This window comes from Oryctolagus cuniculus, chromosome 17 (genome assembly GCF_051225735.1).
Source record: "Oryctolagus cuniculus isolate XC-2025 breed Fujian yellow rabbit chromosome 17, ASM5122573v1, whole genome shotgun sequence".
Taxonomy (NCBI): domain Eukaryota; kingdom Metazoa; phylum Chordata; class Mammalia; order Lagomorpha; family Leporidae; genus Oryctolagus; species Oryctolagus cuniculus.
This window is the reverse complement of record NC_142883.1, coordinates 26,697,178-26,717,395: the sequence shown is the minus strand read 5'-3', so window position 1 is coordinate 26,717,395 and position 20,218 is coordinate 26,697,178. Positions and strand designations below refer to the sequence as shown.

Here is a 20,218-nt window from a genome sequence, read left to right as displayed (position 1 = left end):
GTGACCTGCCAGCAGGCTCACCCGGGCTCAGCCCAGGACTCTCCTTTTTGATTCATGGACAATTGAAGTTTAGGGTACTTTGAACAGAGCGCTACATTAAAAGTTTAGCGGGAATGTTTCATCTCCGATTAGTCTGTATTCGCTTGGCAAGGCTATTTTCTCGTGGTTCTTCATGTCTTAGAGACCATCAAGGAACACCTTCTCAGTAACTTGCTCGTAATGCTTTATAACAAGCGTGAGACTCAAGTCAGTGTGTATAAATAGGTAGTGAACAGAGAGAACTAAATCAAGTATTGACATCAAATGCACAACGGTGGAATGGTGGCAGGTGGGGGAGGGATGCACTTTCTGCATGGTTAAAAAGCGTTATTCTTAAGGAGGCAAAATTCCATCTGTGGAGGTTTTTGCAGGACATGGCATGTGCAGAGACGTGCAAGGAGAGGGAACTGGTCTTTAGTGTCAGCAGTGGTGTCTTACACTAGAAAGAACAGACGAGGTCTGGGATCCTTGGAGCCTTCCCTCGCCAGCACCTTGACTTCTCTTCCTGCCATCTTTCCCCACCAAGCTTGCTCTACTCCACCTTTGGCTTGGTCCAGGCGAGCGTCAGAGGTTGCTGGGAGTCGTAAATCCAGCCATGAATTTGCAGTGTTTGCGCTGGCAGTGTCTATGGAGGCAGGCTGTCGTCCCCTAGCCATCCCAATTCCCTACTGGAGAGATTGCCTGGGGCTGGGAACCAGGGACAAGGAGCAAGAGAGAAGAGGGGCCCGTAACTCTTAGAGACGTCTCAAGCGTTGCCCTTCCTGGAGCAGTCTGGAGATGAGGAGAAACCGATGGATGCCTCCAGGCAGGCCCCAGCTAGCTGAGACACAGTCCTGGGCTTCCTCCACTGAGGGGCTGGCAGACCACTGCACTCCCTGTTAAAGCTGTGTTTCTGTGGCTCCAGGTAACAGCCCAGCCTTCCAAAATCTCCTCTAGTGTGATAATGATGTGAGCCAGAAACCGAGTCGTGTGGCGAATCGGAGGGATAGCCCCTTCCTGCTGCTGAGTCTGTTTCCTTTATCTGCACATGCAGAGGCGTGGCTGGGACAAGCCCCGGGCTCCCTGTCGGGTGGGCCATCCATGCAGAGTGCAGTTTGGCTGTGTGGACTCGTGGCCATCATGCTGAACCAGCTCCCCGTGGGCACAGGGAGGGAACTCTGGCAGCCTGCCCCACGTGGTGCACGCTGCCTCGTATGATGCTCCAGTTGGTCCTCCAGGCATCAAGAACTCTTATCAGTGGGAGGAGTGTTCAGAGGAAGAGATGCCTGGGTTCCCGGCATCACGGACTGCCCTCCGTACCTCCCTGACCCTAGGAGGGGGTCTCCAGATCTGCTTGAGGATGGCATCAGAGCCCGCCGAGAACTGTTCTGCAGAGCGGAGGGGCTGGAATGCCAAGCTTGATTAGGGAAGATCCATGGTTTACAATACCACCCCTCCCACAACAGCAAAGAGGAAAGCTGCCTGGCTAGGCAGAGATCTGGCTGTGCTCCCTCTTGAACACAAGGTGGCGCCATGTTAACAGGTGCCGGCCTTCCAGGCATAGAGCTCAAAGGCTGCCAGCCCCTCATCCCTCCCCTTCATCCTCACTGGGCTGCGACCCCAGGACGGCAGGCCAGGCCGGACCAAGCAGGGTGCCACAGCGCCAAGGGTGAGATAAAGTAGCCTGGTCCTGTTTACTGACAAGCAAGCTGGGGCCACGATGGCGGTTACCAAGCCGAGGGCAAAAGCCTAGAGCTCCTGACTCGGTTCAGAGGGTTCTACTAGGCTGCCCTGGGGTCTCCCAGCCTGGTCTCCCCTCCCCAGCCCTTTCCTTCACTGCGGGCAGGGGAAGACACTTCTGCTCAGCTCCCCCACCCATGCAGCCTATTGCCCAAGGACCCAAAGGGCTGAGAGCCCGGGTCCGTTGCTGATGGGCCGGGGTTGATGTGGGTGGGAGAACACTGACCCAGCGATGTAAAGTGAATTTTTGAAAGCATCCACACCACCAATTTCTGGTCTTTGAAGCTGCAGAGGCATTGCTGCCACCGCCGCCGCCATTGCGGCCTCTGCACTAGGCGAAAGGAAATGTCACAGAATCCACGTGGCGAGTGGTTTCAGCGGCCGCTGCGTCCAAGGCCGAGCACGAGCGGGAGTTATGTAACGCAGCAGGTCACAGCACCAGCCAATCCACGTGGACTCCCTGGGTCTTACAACTGCTGCTAGCAGCGGCGGGGGGTGGGGTGGGGGGGTGGGGCAGCGGGTGGGGATTAGGGCCAGAGAGTCTGTGTGCCTGGAACCAACCTCCACGGGTGCCCCTGGGCCGTCTCCTCTTCCCTGCCTGCCTCCACACGCAGCCCTGCACTGTTGTGAAGTGACAGGGTTGAGCCTTGTGGGTGCTACCCCCTCTGTCTGCCTCATGGTTCCACACACCCCACCAAGGTTAGCTGCAAGGGCTGTTGGGCCCCTTTGATGGAGGAGGGAGAGGAATGGGGGCGGCACCAAGTTGGTGGGGGCAGGTGAGGGCCCAGACTGTGGCCCCAGGGCGGAAGGCGGCTCAACCGTGCTCCCCACTCTGAGGGAGCTGGCTGAGCTGGGGTAGATACGGGGTATAAAGCAACCTTGCCACCTCCCAGCGCCTCCCTGCAGTCAGGGCACCCAGAGGAGCTACAGCCAGCATGGGTTGCCCACCCAGCTGAGGCACACACAGAGGAGGGGGCTCCAGCCTGGAGGAGGGGGCGCCTGGCAGCAGTGCTCACCAAGGACTCAGGGCTGCTCAGGCAGTGGGAATGCCTGGTGCACAGCCCCCCGCTCTAGGTCAGGGAGACAGCTCCCCCCACCCACCCACCATCTGGAGTCCCCGGGGCCCAGTTTCCCGTGTGGAGCTGCGGGCAGGGAGACAGCTTTGGGCACAGCTCCTAAGGAGCCTGGCCCGGGTGCATGCTGGGATGACACCCTGGGCAGGTAGTCTGGGGCAGGCGCAGGCTGCTTCCCTGGCTTTGGAGCCCCTGCAGGAGGGGGCTGGCAGCAGGTGGGCAGTCAGGGCTGGCCGGACCCGGCTATGGAAGACGAGGTACAGGCCAGACAGCACAGGTCAGGAAGAAATTGCCAGTGCGGGGCAGAGAGGGGCCCCCAGGGAAGGGGCCCCAGGCTTTCCTCTCCTGCTCACCCCACTGATGTCTTCTGCCCCCACTGCCACCTTTGCAAAAGCAGCTGCTCGCCTCCCCTTCCCCAAGACAGCTGGGGCCCAGAGGGTGCAGTGTGTGAGAAGTCCCAAGACCCTGCATGTGAGCAGTGCCAGAAAGCCCCCACTCCTCCCATCCCCCCACCCCCGTCATGGCCATGCATTGGTTACCGCCCTCTGTGGGGACCCCAGCATCTGGTACTCTTGGGATGCCTGAGCCAACCAGGCAGGGCTTGGGGGGGCGTCCAGGGTGGGGCGGGGCGGGGGGACGGACTCCCATCTGAGGCCACCCACCAGACCCAAGGAACAAAGCAGAGACTTAACTTATAAGGGAATTTTTTAAAAAGATTTATTTGAAAGGCACAATTACAGAGAGGCAAAGGCAGAGAGAGAGGTCTTTCATCCGCTGGTTCACTCCCCACATGGCCACAATGGCCAGAGCTGAGCTGATCCAAAGCCAGGAGCCAGGAGCTTCTTTGGGTTTCCTACACAGGTGCAGGGGCCCAAGCACTTGGGCCATCTTCTACTGCTTTCCCAGGGCATAGCAGAGAGCTGGATGGGAAGTAGAGCGGAGGGGACTCAAATCAGCACCCATATGGGATGCAGGCACTGCAGGTGGCAGCTTCGCCTGCTGCACCACAGCGCCAGCTCCAGGGAACAGTTTTCGTAGAGGAGACACTTGACCTTCGGCCGCCAGGTGAAGGAGAGCCAGGCGGTGGCTGTGTGGAAGGACCTGCCAGGTCCTGACATCGCCTCCAAGGGTTTCCTTGGCCATCCCCTTCCTCTGCATGTGACTGCTCCCCAACAAATCCCCTCCCCACCCCTGGGCTCTGAGGCCCAGGCTAAGGAGAGCCTGGAGAAGGGGTGGGTGGGGTGGAGCGCGTGGGGGTGGGGGAGCTGGGGTAGGTGGCATGGTGAGGGCCCAGGAGGTGGCCCGCTCCTTCCGGGCCTGGTTCTTCCTGGTTGAAAGAGTTGACAGAGAGCATGCAACTCGCTTAGAAGACCTGCCCCGGATGGGGCGGGAACACCCAGATCGGTCCAGCAGGTCAGCTCTGTCACCACTCCGCAAAGGAAGGAGTCTGGCGGCCTCAGAGCTGGGGCTCAGCTGGGCCCGGGGCTCCTGGCAGCCGAGTCTTAGGCCAGGGCTTCTGGATCTTGGCGCAGCTGACAGCTGGGCGGGATCGGTCTCTGTGTGGCACCTGTTGTGTGCGTTATGTATGCTGAGCCGCATCCTTGGCCTCTCTCCGCTAAATGCCAGTGTGTCCCCACCTGTCCCCCACGCTAAGTGTCCCCTGGGGACACAATCATCCCTATTTGAGGATTGTCCAGGAACCTGGATCTTCCAATGCTGAAGCCAGGACGACTGCTTTCTGTGCTGCTGCTTCCTTGGGGGAGGATGGGGTGGGGGTGTGGGGGGGTAACATCCCCTTTGAAAATCTGATGACAGCACAAGGCGGCCACTCAGGGCTCCAGGTGCTCCTTCCTGGCGGGAATGCCAAGTGCTGCCCGCAGGGAAGCAGGCCTGCATGTGAGCCGCTGAGTCAGCCTGCCCTCCCGCTGGGGCCCCCTGTGTCGTCGTCACGTGGAGGGGATGGGGGAAGAGACACCCGCCCTTTCTGGGCATCTGACTGTAGCCACACCCCTGCTCGCCCCAAGGCAGGCAGATGTGCCAGCCGCAGGCTCAGCCGCACTCATCATCTCACAGATGGGTCCCCCCCTGACTCAGCCGGCTGGACGTGACCTGTGCTCGTCCCATCTCAGAAAATATTTGCTGTGGCTGAGTGACCTCAACCCTTACCCAGGCGCACCTACCCCCTGAAGCCCATGAACTCAGGAGGTGGCCTTTTGTTCTGGGTTCCAGAATGTGATACTGGGGGGAGGGGGGGTTGGGAGGCGCTAAAAACAGCAGCACTTCCAAAGCCCTGGCTCTGTAGCGAGGTGTGGACACCTGGAACCCAATGCCAGATGTGAGCTCTCGGTCCAACTCGCCAGGCCTCAGTTTCCCTGTTTGTAAGATGGAGGAGCCGGGCTGGACGCCTTTCCTATGGTGTCTACGATGTACACCTTACCATTTAACTCACGCAGCCTTAGCCTCGTGTGACAGCTGAGGAAGCAGACTCAGAGAGCTGAAGTAATTTTCCCAAGGTCACACAGCCTGCAAGCTGAGGAGGCGGATCACGTGCCCAGCTCTGGCCGGGCGGCATTGTTGAGGATGGCAGTGGCTTGGGAGAGGGGGCCCCCCGGCAGAGCAGGGCAGGGCAGTGAGTAGGCAGGAGGGTGATACAGGAGTTGCCTGCTGAGTGAGGAGGCGGGAGGACTGAGGATGACTCGGAGGTCTGGAGCTGGCGACTGGGACGGTGGCGGAGCTATTAATAGAAACAGGGCCGTCAGGAGGAGGAGCAGGTTTGGGGCTGGAAGATGGTGAGTTCATTCTTAGACACAGTGAAGCTGACGCGCTGACACTGGACATTCAGGCCGAGATCAAGCTACAGTGCCGGGAGAACACGGCAGCTACCTGATACCCACGCCACAGCCCCCTTACCAAAATCAGATCCCCTCACTGCTCACACGGCAGGGGCCCCACAGGATCCCGGGGCCCTGGGCGGAGGCTGCCTGGCAGGATCTACAACGGTGGTGCCCAAGGCCCAAGTTCAAGTCCCACACTGACCACTGGGGGGCACCACTGATGCATGCACTTGGTGCAGCTGCCCAGGGTGTTGGCTGCCTAGGGTGAACCTAGGGAAGGGGCCCAGTGGGATCTGGGGAGCCAGACACTCCTAGCAAGGGAGTCAGAGGGTTTTCCCCTTCTGTTGAGTGGGAAGGGGAGAGCTTGGCAGAGGCCCAGCGGCTGCTTCTCCCATCTCCCGGGCACCTGCCTTCCCACTGGAATCACCAACCTGGGTTCAAGTTCTGGTGACCTCAAAGCCAGGAGGAAGGACAGGGAGCCGGACCCCCTTCCCTGCATTGCCTTGACAACCAGGGCTCTGGGGGCTGGCCTGGGGGACGGTGAGTCCAAGCCCTTGGGCCCTGGAGCGGTGCAGCCGGGGAGCAGGCTCCCAGCTGTCTCCCCTGACATTTGCGTCAGCAGCTCTGCCCTTTGACTTTTAATTCCCGGGAGAGGAGGGCGGAGGCAGCCCTGTGATCAGGACTGATTATTTGTGATTCGATCAGACTCGCGGTTTATTGGAGGTTGAGCTGCCTCCTGCCCTCCCCTCTCTTCCCCCACCCAACACCCCCAGTTTTATGGCTGTGGTCTCCTTCAGAAGCTGGAAGAATGGCGAGCAGGTGTGATTCCTCTCTCTGGGGCTCCTGCTGGCTCACAGAGTGCCCTGCAGGAAGTCACACTTATAATAAAAGTGCTATGAGTTCCCCCAGAGAGAGGTGTCCACAGGCTGACGCCTAGCCCAAGCCCTGTGCTCTCTCGGGCCAGCCTCCTGCTCTGTTTGGGCTTGTTGGGACATGTCCCCAAGTGCGCCCAGCCCGGCCAGGGGCGCTAGGCTCCCAGCTGCCTGGGTTAGTGGGGGGGGGGCCTCGGAAGGGATGGGGGTGGGGCTCCCCAGGCCCCGGGGCCCCGGGGCCCCTCTGGCATCTGGTGTCCTTCTCTATCTGGCCAGGCTGGAGGGGCAGGCGGCCAGCGGGCACTTGCCTTCTCCTCCAATGGCCTGCACTATTTTGGACCCAGCCTCGGGGAAGCTGGGGGAGTGAGAGGTGGGGTTTTAGAGAACATTTCCTTCTGGCTCCAGGTCAGAGAGGAACTGCGGCTGCGGGGCTTGGAGATCGGGCCCCCAAGGCCTTCTCAGAATTCCCAGGACAGTTACTCGAATGTTCCTTCTGCCCGGGTTTCTGGGGATGCCTGGTCTCTGGGGCCGCAGGGGCTGGAGCTGGGCATGAGCCGCCAACCCGCCCCCGCCCCCGCCCCCGCCCCCGGAGAAGTCCCCAGCTGTTCAGATGTCATCTCTCAATTCGCAAACAACCCCCTGCTCGCCAGCTCTCCAACAGCGGCTGCAGCGGCCAGCTCAGGGGTTCCCAGGCTTTCTGCTGTCTCTCATGACCAACCTTTCCAAAAAGACAATGTAGGATCTGACCCGGTCACCACTTTTCTATTTTGCTGAGTTAAGGGCATTAAAAGGAAATGTCAAAGGAGAGGCCCCTTGGAGCCCACACGGGCCTGAAAATGCATAGCTCAGATGAACGGGCCGTCTCTCGGGCCTGGTGCACCTAGCTCCAAGCAGACCCCACTCCACTGTCCTTATTTTCATCATTTTGCCTTGGGCAGGGGAGAACAGGGCTGCAGCTGGCTCCAGGCATCTATGCGTGGCCTCGTGCTCCAGGAACCCACGGTCCCTTGCACTGCTCAGCCTGGCCCCTGTGCCAAGGGCAGCTGGCTTGGCCTCGGGGCCCCCTCCCCAACACTCTCCTTCCGGCTTCCTTCTGTGCCAGCCACTTCTGCTGCTTCCCATGCCCCCAGTATCAGCAGGAGGGGAAGGTGGGGTGCGGAGCCCACCCAGCTCCCAGCTCTGGACAGGTCCTCCCTGGGAGAAGCCACACGGTCACCAGCGGCTTTGCAGAGACAGACGGCTGCTGTGCAAGGTGCCGGGCCTGGGGCTCAGAGAGGCCAGCGTGTCGGCCGCCTCCCGGCCGTGTGATCGGAGGCCAAGCCCAGAACCGCCCTCCCTAAGCTTCAGTTTCTCGTCCTATAAAATGGGTCTATGAAGTCCTCATCACAGGGCTTGTGCGGGGATTAAATGAGTGTTTGTGAAAGTGCTTTGAGAACTCCACCGCAGAGGCAGGGGTGGTGATTACTATTATTATGGGAAACTAGTAAATGGCCAAAGACAGAGCAGGCCCGGAGCTGAGCTCAGCTCCTGGGTACAAAGGCAAGGCTCACACCCACCCGAGACAGGGCCCTCCGGCCCCATAAGGGAGCCGCGCCCCACAAAACCAAGACAGCCTGCGCTGGACAGAGGGCCCGCCACCCAGTGAAGAGGCTTCCGTCTACCACGTGGTGATTGATGCCTGCTCTCCACCCCCGAATCGTACAGCAGTGTGTGTGTGGAGGGCTCCTCAAGTAGTTACCCCTTGGGGCCGGTGCGTGGCACAGCGGGTGAAGCTGCCACTTGCGACACCGGCATTCTATGTGAGCGCCGGTTTGAGTCCTGGCTGCTCTGCTGCCGATCCAGCCTCTAATGTGCCTAGGAAGTCCTTGGACCCCTGCCACCCACATGGGAGACCCGGATGGAGTTCCAGGCTCCTGGCTTCAGTCTGGCCCAGCCCTGGCTGTTGCAGCTTTTAGGGAGCGAACCAGCAGATGGAAGATAGCTCTCTGGCTCTCCCTGCTCCCCCACCCCTACCCCATTGCTCTGCCTTTCAAATAAGATGTTTGCCTGGGTGGCTGTTGAGAGGAGTGTAGCTGTCACAGTGCGCAGTGTGACAGAGCAGCTGCCTTTAAGGGCCGCCCTGCCCCCACCACATCCTTGGGGGGCACAGAAGGAAACCCGCTGAACCCTGTTCCCAGTCCAGGTCTCCCACTCACCCCAGCTCGGTGGCCGCCTCTCAGAGCCTCGGCCTCCTCTGTAAACGGGGTGGCCGTGGGCTTCTCTGCGGTCACATGTGAGGACACCCGCAGAGACGGCGCCTCGCGGTGGGGCTGCCTCCACCCCCTGCGGAGTGCAGCTGCAGCCTCTGCCCTGAGCAGAGGCCAATGGGCAAGTCTCTGGCCCAGCCAGGCCCCTGCTCCCCGCCCCCTGTCCCCAGCTGCTCAGTTGTCATGAAGTCATTGCCACCTTCCCCAGCCTGCACCCCCCTCCCCCCGCTGACATCCCATTTGGCAAAAAGGTCGGAAAAGCCGCTGACGCTTCCAGACCCTGAGTTCACTGACTGGTCAGGGCTGGCGGCCACAGGCTGACCCCGTGGGCGTGGGGGGTGCAGGGAGAGGGAGAGGCACTCCTCTCAGGCCTGCCTAGCTCCTCAGTCTCCCCCCACCCCGAGGCTCTCCCCCAACAACCCCTGCACCCCTACGGACCTCAGCAGGCCCTGCACACTGGAGACACGCACACAGGGACACAGGCGCACAGGCCACTCGGGGCTCTGCCGCTGGCCCAGGCCACACCCCGAGGCTGAGCTGGTCATGGAGGGGCAGGGGTCACGGGTCTAGACCAGAACCACAGGCAGCCAGAGCTGAAACCCGCCACAGAGCTGAAGTCCCAAGTCCTTCAACGCGCCTGAGGGCGTGGCACAAAGGGAGACAGCACCCCTCATTGCCCCCACCCTCATCTCCCGGTCCTGGGCACAGCCGGCTCCTGGCTAATCCTGGACCACGGCCTCCTGCACTATGACTCCCAAGACTGGGTGCTGGGTGAGGTTTCCACCCTCTGCCCTGTGGGAGCTTGGGATGTTGGTGCCCACTCACCTGGCCTCTGTCCCTCCCCCGCACCCATGCCTGCCCCAGTCTCCCCTCCTGGGCCTCACACATCAAGATCTCACCAACTGCCTGCAGTGGGGCTCCATCAGGGGACCCCAGCTCTGGGTATGGTCGGCGCTCCGCAGCTCCACCAGGAGTTTGGGGGGTGGTGCCCGGCAGCTAGTAGGTGCCCAGCAAAACTTGTAGTAGGAATGAATGAACGAACGAATGAATGGGCAACCTTCCCACGGGGGCCTCCCCCAGACCATGGGGTGGGGGAGCTGAGGTCTGGGAGGAGGAGCCGTCCTCAGGAGCTGCGGGCAGCCTGCCAGGGTGGGCAGAGCGACCCTCACTGCCCCTGTGGGCTTGAGCGGCACCTGGCAGGAGCAAGGTCGCGGGGAAGCCGCCGGAGCCCAGCGCGGCCTCCTCACCCCTGGCTTGGGAGAGGGCGTCCCCTTCGGGCAGCCCGGCCTAGGGAGGCCTAGCTTGTCAATAAAACGGCCGCCCAGAATAGATCAGAACATTTGCAACCTAGGAAGCAAGGGAACAGGATCGCCCCTGCCCTTCCCCCACCCGCAGCCGCCTCCCGCCGCTCCCGCGTGGCCCGCCCGCGACTCCGGGTCAACATCCTGCTTCCTGCGGGGCCCTCCCGGGAGCGGCGCCGGCCAGGGCGCACACAGGGCTGTTTGTCCGCCGTGGGCGGCGGCGGAGACGACGGGCGAATCGCCGCGGATCGCGGGCCCGGCGCTTATAAATAACCTCGGTCCGCCGCCCCCGCCCGGCGCTGGGCTCGGGTGGATTACCGCCCCCTCCCGCTGACTGCGGGAACCTGAGCCCTGAGACGGAGCGGAGCGCGGCGACCTAGGGGGCTGGTGCGCAAGGTCAGACCAGGCCCCTGCCTCCCTGCCGTCTGCTAGGGTCGGGGCTGGGCCGCTGGAGATCCCTCCCAGCACCACCGGCACCCCCAAGGCCCGGCAGGTGGAGGGGGGCCGCAGGACGTAATCCAGGGACACAGCCCTGCTCTTGGCTGTGGGCTGGGAGGCCCGCCTGCAGCCACGCCGGGCTCCGAGCCAGCCGCGGAACTTTACCCTGGGCCCCAGTCTGTGGCTTCGCATAGGGGTGGGGCCACTGATGATGCCCTTAAGGGGGCACCTGGCTGTGCACCAGCAAGGGGGGCCTGTCCTCTCTGTCTCCCCTTAGCACAGAAATGGGCAGTGACTTCACCTGTTCTAGGCGGTCAGTTATCTCCTGCACGTCTTCCTGGAGGTGAGCACACACACAGGATCGCACACATCCCAAGCGTACACAGGCTGAGGGTGGCCGTGCAGCCAGCGCCAGACCACAGGGAGCACCTCACCAGTACCCTGTGTCCCCTAGCCCCTTCCACTCAGGGGCTGTGAAGGAGCCTCTCCGCTGACTCCTGCCCATAGCCCCTGTGGCCGCTTCTAACCTGTGCATAGGTGGAGGCCTTATGGGACGCTGCTTTCTGCTGGGCTCACCTGGGTGTGGTGAGGTTGGTCTGTGCTGTCACAGGCAGGCGGGGCCGGGCCGTCCTCATGCTGGGAGCCTGCTGCTGTGCGATGCTCTCGTAACCTGTTCACCTGTTTGACAGTTGGTGGACGCTTGGGGCAGGCTCCAGACCCTGGCTGTCACGAACATTCTAGAGCCTGAGTACTGAACCCACGGACACCTTGTTGTTGAGTGTGTGCCTAGGAGAGGAACTGGGGGTGCCCGGGTGCCTGTCTGCTCTGCTTTGGAAGATAATGAGGGGCTCTTCAAAAAGTTTGTGACAAATGGAATTAAAAGAGATGACCATGGTGCTGCCAAAATATCGTAAAATCCATGCATGCCAGGGCCGGCGCTGTGGCCTAGTAGGTTAAGCCTCCACCTGTGGCACCGGCATCCCATATGGGCGCTGGCTGGTTCATGTCCCCAGCTGCTCCTCTTCCAATCCAGCTCTCTGCTATGGCCTGGGAAAGGAGTAGAAGATGGCCCAAGCTCTTGGGCCCCTGCATCCGCATGGGATACCCAGAGGAAGCTCCTGGCTCCTGGCTTTAGATTGGTGCTGCTCTGGCTGGTGTGGCCATCTGGGGAGTGAACCAGTGGTTGGAGACCCTCTCTCTCTCATTCTCTCTCTCTCTCTCTCTCTCTCTGCCTCTGCTTCTCTGTAACTCTGCCTTTCAAATAAATGAATAAATCTTTTTTTTAAAGAAAAATATGAAAAAGAAACTGCATGGACTTAAAGATCTTTTGTACCAAATCAATTTCTTTAAAGATTTATTTTATCTATTTGAAAGAGTTACAGAGAGAAGTAGAGACAGAGAGAGAGATCTTCCATCCAGTGGTTCACTCCTTAAATGGCTGCAACAGCCGGAGCAGGGCCAATCAGGAACCAGGAGCTTCTTCCAGGTCTTCCATGCTGGTGCAGGGGCCCAAGCACTTGGACCATCCTCCAATGCTTTCCTGGGCACATTAGCAGGGAGCTGGGTCAGAAGTGGAGCAGCCGGGACTCAAACCGGTGCCCATATGGGATACCGACACTGCAGGCCAGGGCTTCAACCTGCTGAGCCACAGCATCGGCTGCACCAAATAAAAATTTTTTAAATTTATTTGACAGATAGAGTTAGATAGTGAGAGAGAGAGACAGAGAGAAAGGTCTTCTTTCCGTTGGTTTACCCCCAAAATGGCCATTACGGCCGGAGCTACGCTGATCTGAAGCCAGGAGCCAGGTGCTTCCTCCTGGTCTCCCATGCGGGTGCAGGGCCCAAGCACTTGGGCCATCCTCCACTGCACTCCCGGGCCACAGCAGAGAGCTGGACTGGAAGAGGAGCAGCTGGGATTAGAACCCGGCGCCCATATGGGATGCTGGTGCCACAGGTGGAGGATTAACCAAGTGAGCCACAGTGCCAGCCCCACCAAATCAATTTTTAAAAAAAGATTTAATTGTTTATTTGAAGGGCAGAGCAAGAGAGAGATCTTCCATCTACTGGTTCACTCCCCCAAATGGCCACAACAGCCAGGTCTGGGCCAGCCGAAGCCAGGAGCCAGGAACTCCATCCAGGTCTCCCACGTGGGTGGCAGGGGTCTAAGTACACGGGCCACCTTCTGCTGCTTTCCCAGGCGCATTAGCAGGGAGCTGGATTGCAAGTAGGAGCGCCAGGACTCAAACTGGCGCTCCAATAGGGGAAGCCACTGTCACAAACAGTGGTTTAACCCACTGCACCCCCAGCCAGACTGCACCCCCAGAGCTCAAAGTGAGACGTGAGGATGATGAGTACACAGTTGATTGCCATCAAGCCAAACGACGGCTGGATCTCGGAGGACAGGTGCGTGGGCCCTCGGGAGTGGATGGGTGTTAGGCAGGAGGCGGCTGCAGCCGGACTTCGGACTCTTCCCTGCGGGCCACTGACAGGTTTCAGCCTGAGCGTGAGCGAGATTGCACTGGGCTCCTGCAGCAAAGGTTCCTGGGGAGAACTTCAGAGGGCCCGAGTCCATGAGCACGACTGGCAGTGGGTGGGGAGCAGAGGGGGACCGGGGAGATGGCGCCGCGGCGCCCTGGAGGGACCTGGGCTTAGTTGATTCTGAGTGTGTGGGGGAGCTGACATGAGGTCTCTGCCTCACATAAGACTGGGGTAGGCATGCTGGGGCCTTTTGGGTTTTGGTGAATTCCCTTCCCACCTGTAGCACAGGTGGGTTCTCCGTGTGTCTGAGATCTTCTGCCAGCCCAGCTGGGTGGACCCGAGCCAGTCCTGGGGAGCCCTGGGGAGGTGGGAGGTGGTCATGCGCTCATCCAGGAAGTACTGCCGCAGCACCGGCTGTCTGGGCGTTCCCGGTGCCAGGGTTACCTGGTGGACAAAGCAAAGGCCTGGTCCTCCTGTAGCGCGGTTCTCGTGGGCAAGACTTTGCTCTGCAGGAGGAAGCAGTGTCAGAAAAAGGCAGCGGCCGGGCCAGGGGCTTGTGGATGCCCCTGGTGTGTGGGAGTGTTTCAGATAGACTGGCAGGGCAGGCCTCTCTGAGGAGGGGACTTGTGAGCCAGTGCAAAGGCCCCGGGGCAGACCCCTGTGGGAAGACTGGAGTGCGGACCAGTCAGTGGGGGAAAAAGTGGCAGGGCTGAGGTGAGCCGGTTCGTTCCTGGAGGTGAGCCTGGTCATGTCTGTGTTTGAGGGGTCACTCCTGCTGCTCTGAGAACAGGCTGGGAGGGGCAGGTGGGAGGGGCTCAATTGAGAAGGGTGTGGCCCGGACCAGGGAGGAGACGGTGCAACCTGCCACTCCAGGGCAGTGCGAGGGTGGAGCCTGGACCTGAAGTGGCTGATGGCAGAAAGGGCTCTGGTGGGTGCTGGCCACCAAGCTGTGAAACCCGGGGCCAGTCCCTCCTCCTCCTCCCCATTGCCCAGCCCCTCCTCTCCCACCCCGCTCCCTTCTCCCCTTCTCTGCCCCCTTTCCTCTCCTCTCCACCTGTCCTGTTTCAGGAGCCCAGTGACCTCATGCTGTGGCCAGGACCCAGGCGCTGGCAGCTGAGGAAACAGAAGACGTGACCCCCAGGTCCCACGGCAGGCAGCAGAGGGCTGCAGAGAAAGCCCCGCCCTCGTCTGGGGCCTTGCTGGGGTTTGTGGTCGGTCTCGGCACTGTACAAGTACAAGGCAAAGCCAAGGGCTCCTGGGGGCTCAGGATGTGGAGCCAGGTGTCCCTCGGAGTTGAGGGCCGGCTCCTGGGTCCTGTGGAGGAGTCAGGCTACAGGGCCTCAGCAGACACAGGTCCACGCCCATTGCCTCACGACGGTGGTGCCAGGCGCTCAGGGCTGGGCTGGAAGGGCGGCTCTTGTCTCACACACCCAGCCCACCCTCACCCCCTGGCTCCTCCAGACTGCTGCAGGTCAGATGAGTAGGTAGCAACCTCAGCATCATCCTATCCCTGTTCACCCCGCCCCGCCCCGTCTCCAGTCTGGACGCTCCTGCGTAAGCCCCTCGCCCGCCTCCCACTGCCGCCCACCTCATCTAAGCCAGGGCAGGTGCTCCCTGGATTCTGACTGTAGTGACTGCCCTTGCCCCCGACAATGTCCCCAGCACAGGAGCCCAAGTGGCTGTATTCCCAGGAGAGTCAGATCCGATTACCTGCCTGCTTCCCCTGCCCATCTGCAGAAAAGCCCGAATCAGATGGCCTCTCTGGCACCTGGATCTCCTGTGCCTCTCCCACGTGGGCTCCTAGTGCCGCTGGCCTGGCTCCAGCTGCACAGGGCCTCCTTGGGCCTCAATCACGCAACATGTGTGCCTGCCTCAGGGCCTTTGCACATGTTTCCTCCTCTCCTCCAGCTCCCCCACCTCCTTGCCTTCTTTAGGACTTCACTCAATATTCCTCCACTCACCCTGAATTGACAAGTAAAGATCACACCCACGTAGAGACCTTGGTCTCTACTATTTTCCCAATAAAACAATACAAGGGTCCTTGGAGAAACAGTAAATTCTAGGACTGAGGCAGGAAATGTACAAGATGAGCCTGGAGCTGAAAGTAAGCAAGGGCTTAAAAGAACCGGGGTGGGGGGGCAGTGCTGTGGTGTAGCGGGTAAAGCTGCCGCCTACAGTGCCATATGGGCGCTGGTTCAAGTCCTGGCTGCTCCACTTCCGATCCAGCTTTCTGCTGTGGCCTGAGAAAGCAGAAGATGGCCCAGGTCCTTGGGCCCCTGCACCTACATGGGAGACCCAGAAGAAGCTCCTGGCTCCTGGCTTCAGATTGGTGCAGCTCTGGCTGTTGCAGCCATCTGGGAAGTGAAAGAGCGGATGGAAGACCTCTCTCTCTTTCTCTGCCTCTATGTCTCTGTAGCTCAGCCTTTCAAATAAATAATCTTAGAAAGAGAGAGAGAAAGAGAGAGAACTGGATTGATGGTGGCATGTCACAGGGACCCAGGCACCAACTGAGAGATCTTCCAACAGCAAAAGCTGGAGCAGTTAAGTAATGGGATGAAGTATGATTGGGTGATAGCCAATTATAAAGCAAATATCTATGAGTCCATTATAAATAAGTGATCGAATTAAGAAGTAGGGGAGAAGATAGTTTCTATCTGGTACGGGAGAGGTCCATGCAATTCCTAAAATGGGAGTGGGCCTAACTGCCACTCCTTAAGAGCAGAGTGTGGGGGCCGGCGCCGTGGCTCACATGGTTAATCCTCCGCCTGCGGCACCAGCATCCCACCTGCATGGGAGACCAGGAAGAAGCACCTGGCTCCTGGCTTCAGATCGGCGCAGCGCCAGCCGTAGCGGCCATTTGGGGAGCGAACCAATGGAAAGAAGACTTTTCTCTCTCTCTCACTAACTCTACCTGTAAAAACAAACAAACAAACAAAAAAAAAACCCACACACAAGAGCGGCATGTGGGTGCCACAGGGCAGGGGAGGGAGGACGCGGCCCCTGCTACAGCAGACAGGTGAGCAGCGCCAGCATCGACAGACCCCGGCCTCGCTGGAAATGGCACTTGACCTTGGTGATGTGTCTCCCAGAAGCCCGTGACTCCAGTCTCCTGAGAAAAGCGTGAGGCGAATGCCCCTGGGGCTGCGTCCCACGCCACGTGCAGCCAGCACCCCTCACAAGTGCCAGGGTCACCCAAAACGAGGGTCGTCTGGGAAGCTACCACTGCGAGAGCAGCCTCGGAGGACGAGAGCACGAGCCAGAATGGGGTGTCCTGGGTAGGGTCGCAGACCGGAAGAAGGAAACGTGTCAGCCACGGCGTTCAGTGGTTGGAATGGGTCAGGACTGGCTTCTTTCATGGAGACACCGGTGGCGCGCTAAAGCTATCGGCAGCAGCGGCAACCAGATGTTGAGGGAGGGATCTGGGGGCACTCGATCTACTGCTGTCTTCTTAATTTTTCCGGAAGTCTAAAGTACCTACAATATTAAACTCAGTTCAAAGTCGCGACGTTGAGCAACCCACCACCTCCCTTTTCCCAGTGCGCGTGTTTCTATCTGACTTCCACGCATCAAACCCGTGTGCTTTGTCGGTGATCTCCTAACTCTCTAGAACGTAAGCTCCCTAAAAGTTTCTGTCTCTTCAGCACTCTAGCCCCAGCACCTAGAACAGTCTACAGATAGTAGGTGCTTAATAAATATTTGTTCAATGATAAATTTCTAAAGATAGTCACTATTAGTTTTTCCAGTTTTTCCCTAGGCCGAGATACATTTATTATCATTTTAAAATAAACACAAGATTATAATGTTATCTGCTCCCTTCACATAATAGAGCCTGATTATTTTTCCGTGTTATTCCTTTACAACGTCATCTGCTAGGCCGTGCTGATGTCTGCAGGCCCAGCAAATGCTTGAGTTAAGAGGAGAAGGCTTTGGGGTGCCTGCTTCTCTCTGCCGGCTCCGCCTTGCCGCCACGTGGGCAGAACAGCTGGAGCGGCGCCAGGCCCGGCCGAGGCCGCTCCCGCCCTCTGACATCAGCTCCGTGGGCAGCAGGTCCTGCTTCTCGGTGAACCCGGTGCGTCAGGGATTAAATAGCTTTCGCAATCCACCAGCTTGTCCTCGACCCGCCAGAGGCCAGGACACGTGCCCAGACCTCAGGCCAGCTCAGACCCAGTGGGGAGCACCTTCCTTGCACGCAGCTGGGGGTGGCCCAGCCGCAGAGAGACCTCCCACAGTTGGCCATGGCTCAGCCACAGGACCCGTGGTCACGGCCCGGAACACCGTGGAGAGCTAACCTGGGGGACGGTTTGGAGGCTGGGGGCTGGGAGACCAGCTGCCCGGCCAGCTAGTTTCCTGGTAGGAACTGGGCAGCTCTGGGGGGCTCTGTATGTTGGGGGCAGGAAACACCATGACGGGGTTGGGGATGGGGGAGAAGCAAGGGGTCTCCTTGTGTCCCGCATGCCACCTGCTTCAAAATCCAGCCACTTGTCCTCCTTGGGGGGAGCAGTGCTAAGGCCCTCCCCCAGGCTCTGCTAGAAACATGAGTGCCGGAGATAACGAGATTCGAAGGACGCATGCCTTCTGGGTGAGCCGCGCGCTGAGCGTGTTTGAGTCCTTTCTGTGAACAGCAAGTTCATCCCCACCCCCACCGGCCCCACGGCCCGAGCAGGCGCGGAAGCCACTGTGGCCTTCACGGGTGCTGCGCTTGAGCGTGTGTGTGTGTGTGTGTACGTGCGTCTGAGTGCGCGGGCGTGTAGTGTGTGCTCGTGTGTGTGCACACGTGTGCCTCCATCTGTTCTTGGGTGGGTTTTGTGTGCTTGCCTTCTTGGCTGTGAGCTCCCGGGTACTTGTGTGGGTGTGCACCAGGGTGTGTGTGTGTGTGTGTGCATGCGCACGCGCACACTGAGCTGCTTCTACGTAAGTGCTCCCAAGGGGAGAGGTGTGTGCACGCTCTGCGCTCCTGTGTGTCCTGTGCTCATCCCTATGCTGCGTGCCTAGGGGAAGGCACAGCTGTGCCCAGGAACCAAGCTCTGAGAGAAGTGTTGGCCCCACACACCTGCTTGGCCAGCCATGCCCTCCCTCCCCTTCCGCCACCGCCCAGGCCACCTGCACACTCTCTTGTTGGCAGGACTGTGGTTTGTTTTGCTCTGCTAATCTCTTGCAGGTGAGGGGGCCTCTCCTTTTCTCACACCTTGCGCTCACTCCTGCATCCCGGTCTTTTTCCCCCACGGTGCCGTCTCCCACCTTCCCTAGCTCTCCATGGCTCCCCAGCCCCTCGGACGTTCTGGAAGCAAAGAGCTTCCGGGCCGACCCCTTTTTGGTAAAAGCTGTGCTTGAAACACCTGCAGGGAGAGTCGCTGTGCACCTGAGCACGGGAAAGGTGCCAGCAGTCCTGTGCCTTTGGTTCCACACGGGATTCCGGAGATGACTGCATCGTGGACACTGATCTGTGATGACCACACCTGGGTGACATCAGGGATCCTCAGTGGGGACGGCGGCAGACCGGCATGTGCTGCAGGCCATGTCCCCTGGGGGCGGGCTGCCCCCTGCTGCTGCTCTGGCACCAGTGACTGTGCTGTGCAGGTGGGCAGGGCCCACAGGAGGGGGAAGACATCCTGGTCCTACTCATCGGGCACCCACGGGGAGCTGTAGCCCTTGCCCGGAGAGACGTCAGAGGACACTTCTCCAGGTGTGGCTGACACCTCCTGCTGAGCCTCCTGGCCTCAGAGCTGGCCGCGTGGCAAGGCACCTCCTGCAGAGACTGTCCCTCCATGTGGGTAAGGGGGACCCTTGGTGTCCGAGTGAACCCTGCAGACCTAGCCCAACCCCCCAGTCTTGCCACGTTCTCCTGAAATTCAAAAGACTTCAAAACACAGTGATCAGACACCTAGAAGCCCCTGGTAGGGCAGAAGTGGGGGGTGCAGTTCCCCTCCTGACCCCACCACAGCCAGGGGACTCCCTGCTCCCCCGCCTCCCATAACATTAGAAGCAAATCTTCAAAATTAGGCACAAGTAGGGACTGGTGTTTGGTGCGCTGGTTAAAGGCACCGTGTGTGCTGCGCACATCCCACACTGGAGTGCCTTCTCCTCCCAGCTCCCCACTGGTGCACATCCTGGCTCAAGGACTTGGGTGCCTGCCACCCACACAGGAGACCAGGGTGGAGTGCCAGGCCCCTGGCTTCAGCCTGGCCCAGCCCCAGCTGTTGTGGACATTCGGGGACTGAGCCAGCAGATGGAAGCTCCCTCTCTCTGTCCCTCTATCCCTGTCTTTGTGTCTCTCTGACTTCCACATACCGTGAACACAAATAAAAAATTAAATCATGAAAGTAATATAGAGACACAGTCCCTTTGTACCATTCACATAATATAAAAGTAGAATAAAAAAAAGTCTCTTCCTGTGTGAGCCCACACCCCGCTCTGGCCCCACCCAGAGGTAACCCAGTTAACTGTTCACCGACCTTAAGAAACGTAATGGGGGCCGGCACTGTGGTGCGGCGAGTTAAAGCACTGGCTTGCAGCGCCGGCATCCCATATGGGCTCTGGGTCCAGTCCCGGCTGCTCCACTTGCGATCCAGCTCCCTGCTAATGCACCTGAGAAAGCAGCAGAGGATGCCCAAGTGCTTGGGCCCCTGCACCCACGTAGGAGAGCAGAGGAAGCTCCTGGCTCCGGGCTTCAGCTTGGCTCAGCCCCTGCTGGCCCTTGAGGCCATCTGGGGAGTGAACCAGAGGATGGAAGATCTCTCTCTCTCTCTCTCTCTCTCTCTCTCTCTCCCCCTCCCACCAACTACTCTGCCTTTCAATTAAAAAAAAGAAAAAGAAAGAAACACAAATGAAACCACTCTGTATCTTTCTATGACTTGCATTTTCTAAGAAGAAATTTAAGCATCTTATCCAGCTACCACATTTTTGTTAAGGTTCCACAGCCCTGCCATTCGGACCTTCACTCCCCGCTGACGGGCGCGAGGGGTCCCGTCTCTGGCTATTCCAGGATACACAAGGCGATGAGAAACCGCTTTCAGCAGATCTCTGCGGGACACGCGCGTGAAAAGTGGACTCCTGCGCCCGGCACACAGGGATCAGAGCAGCACAGACCCGGGGGTAGGAGGCAGAGGTGCTGAGCCGGCCCTGGGGCCTGCGCCCCCGTGAGGCTTCGCGGGCCCCGCTCGGCTCAGGGCGGACCCAGCGCGGCCGTGGTGGCTCTGCCCGCGGCCCCCGCGCCCGGGG

The 20,218-nt window shown here is 59.8% G+C and overlaps 2 long non-coding RNA genes across 3 annotated transcripts; one reads left to right on the top strand and one right to left on the bottom strand.

Moving 5' to 3' along the window:
* Positions 1 to 3,523: 3,523 nt before the first annotated feature.
* LOC108178550 (uncharacterized) lies at positions 3,524 to 8,938 on the bottom strand. Of its 2 annotated transcripts, XR_001795289.4 has the most exons (3): positions 8,733 to 8,903; positions 5,269 to 5,565; positions 3,524 to 3,751 (listed from the first exon to the last, which is right to left on the bottom strand). It is a non-coding gene; the product is annotated as an uncharacterized LOC108178550 (long non-coding RNA). The 2 variants fall into 2 exon arrangements; XR_016224200.1 differs by lacking the exon at positions 5,269 to 5,565 and having other exon boundaries at positions 8,733 to 8,938.
* An 8,068-nt stretch (positions 8,939 to 17,006) lies between these two features.
* On the top strand, positions 17,007 to 19,336 carry LOC149121163 (uncharacterized). Its single transcript, XR_016224201.1, has 2 exons — positions 17,007 to 17,350; positions 18,343 to 19,336. It is a non-coding gene; the product is annotated as an uncharacterized LOC149121163 (long non-coding RNA).
* Positions 19,337 to 20,218: the final 882 nt, after the last annotated feature.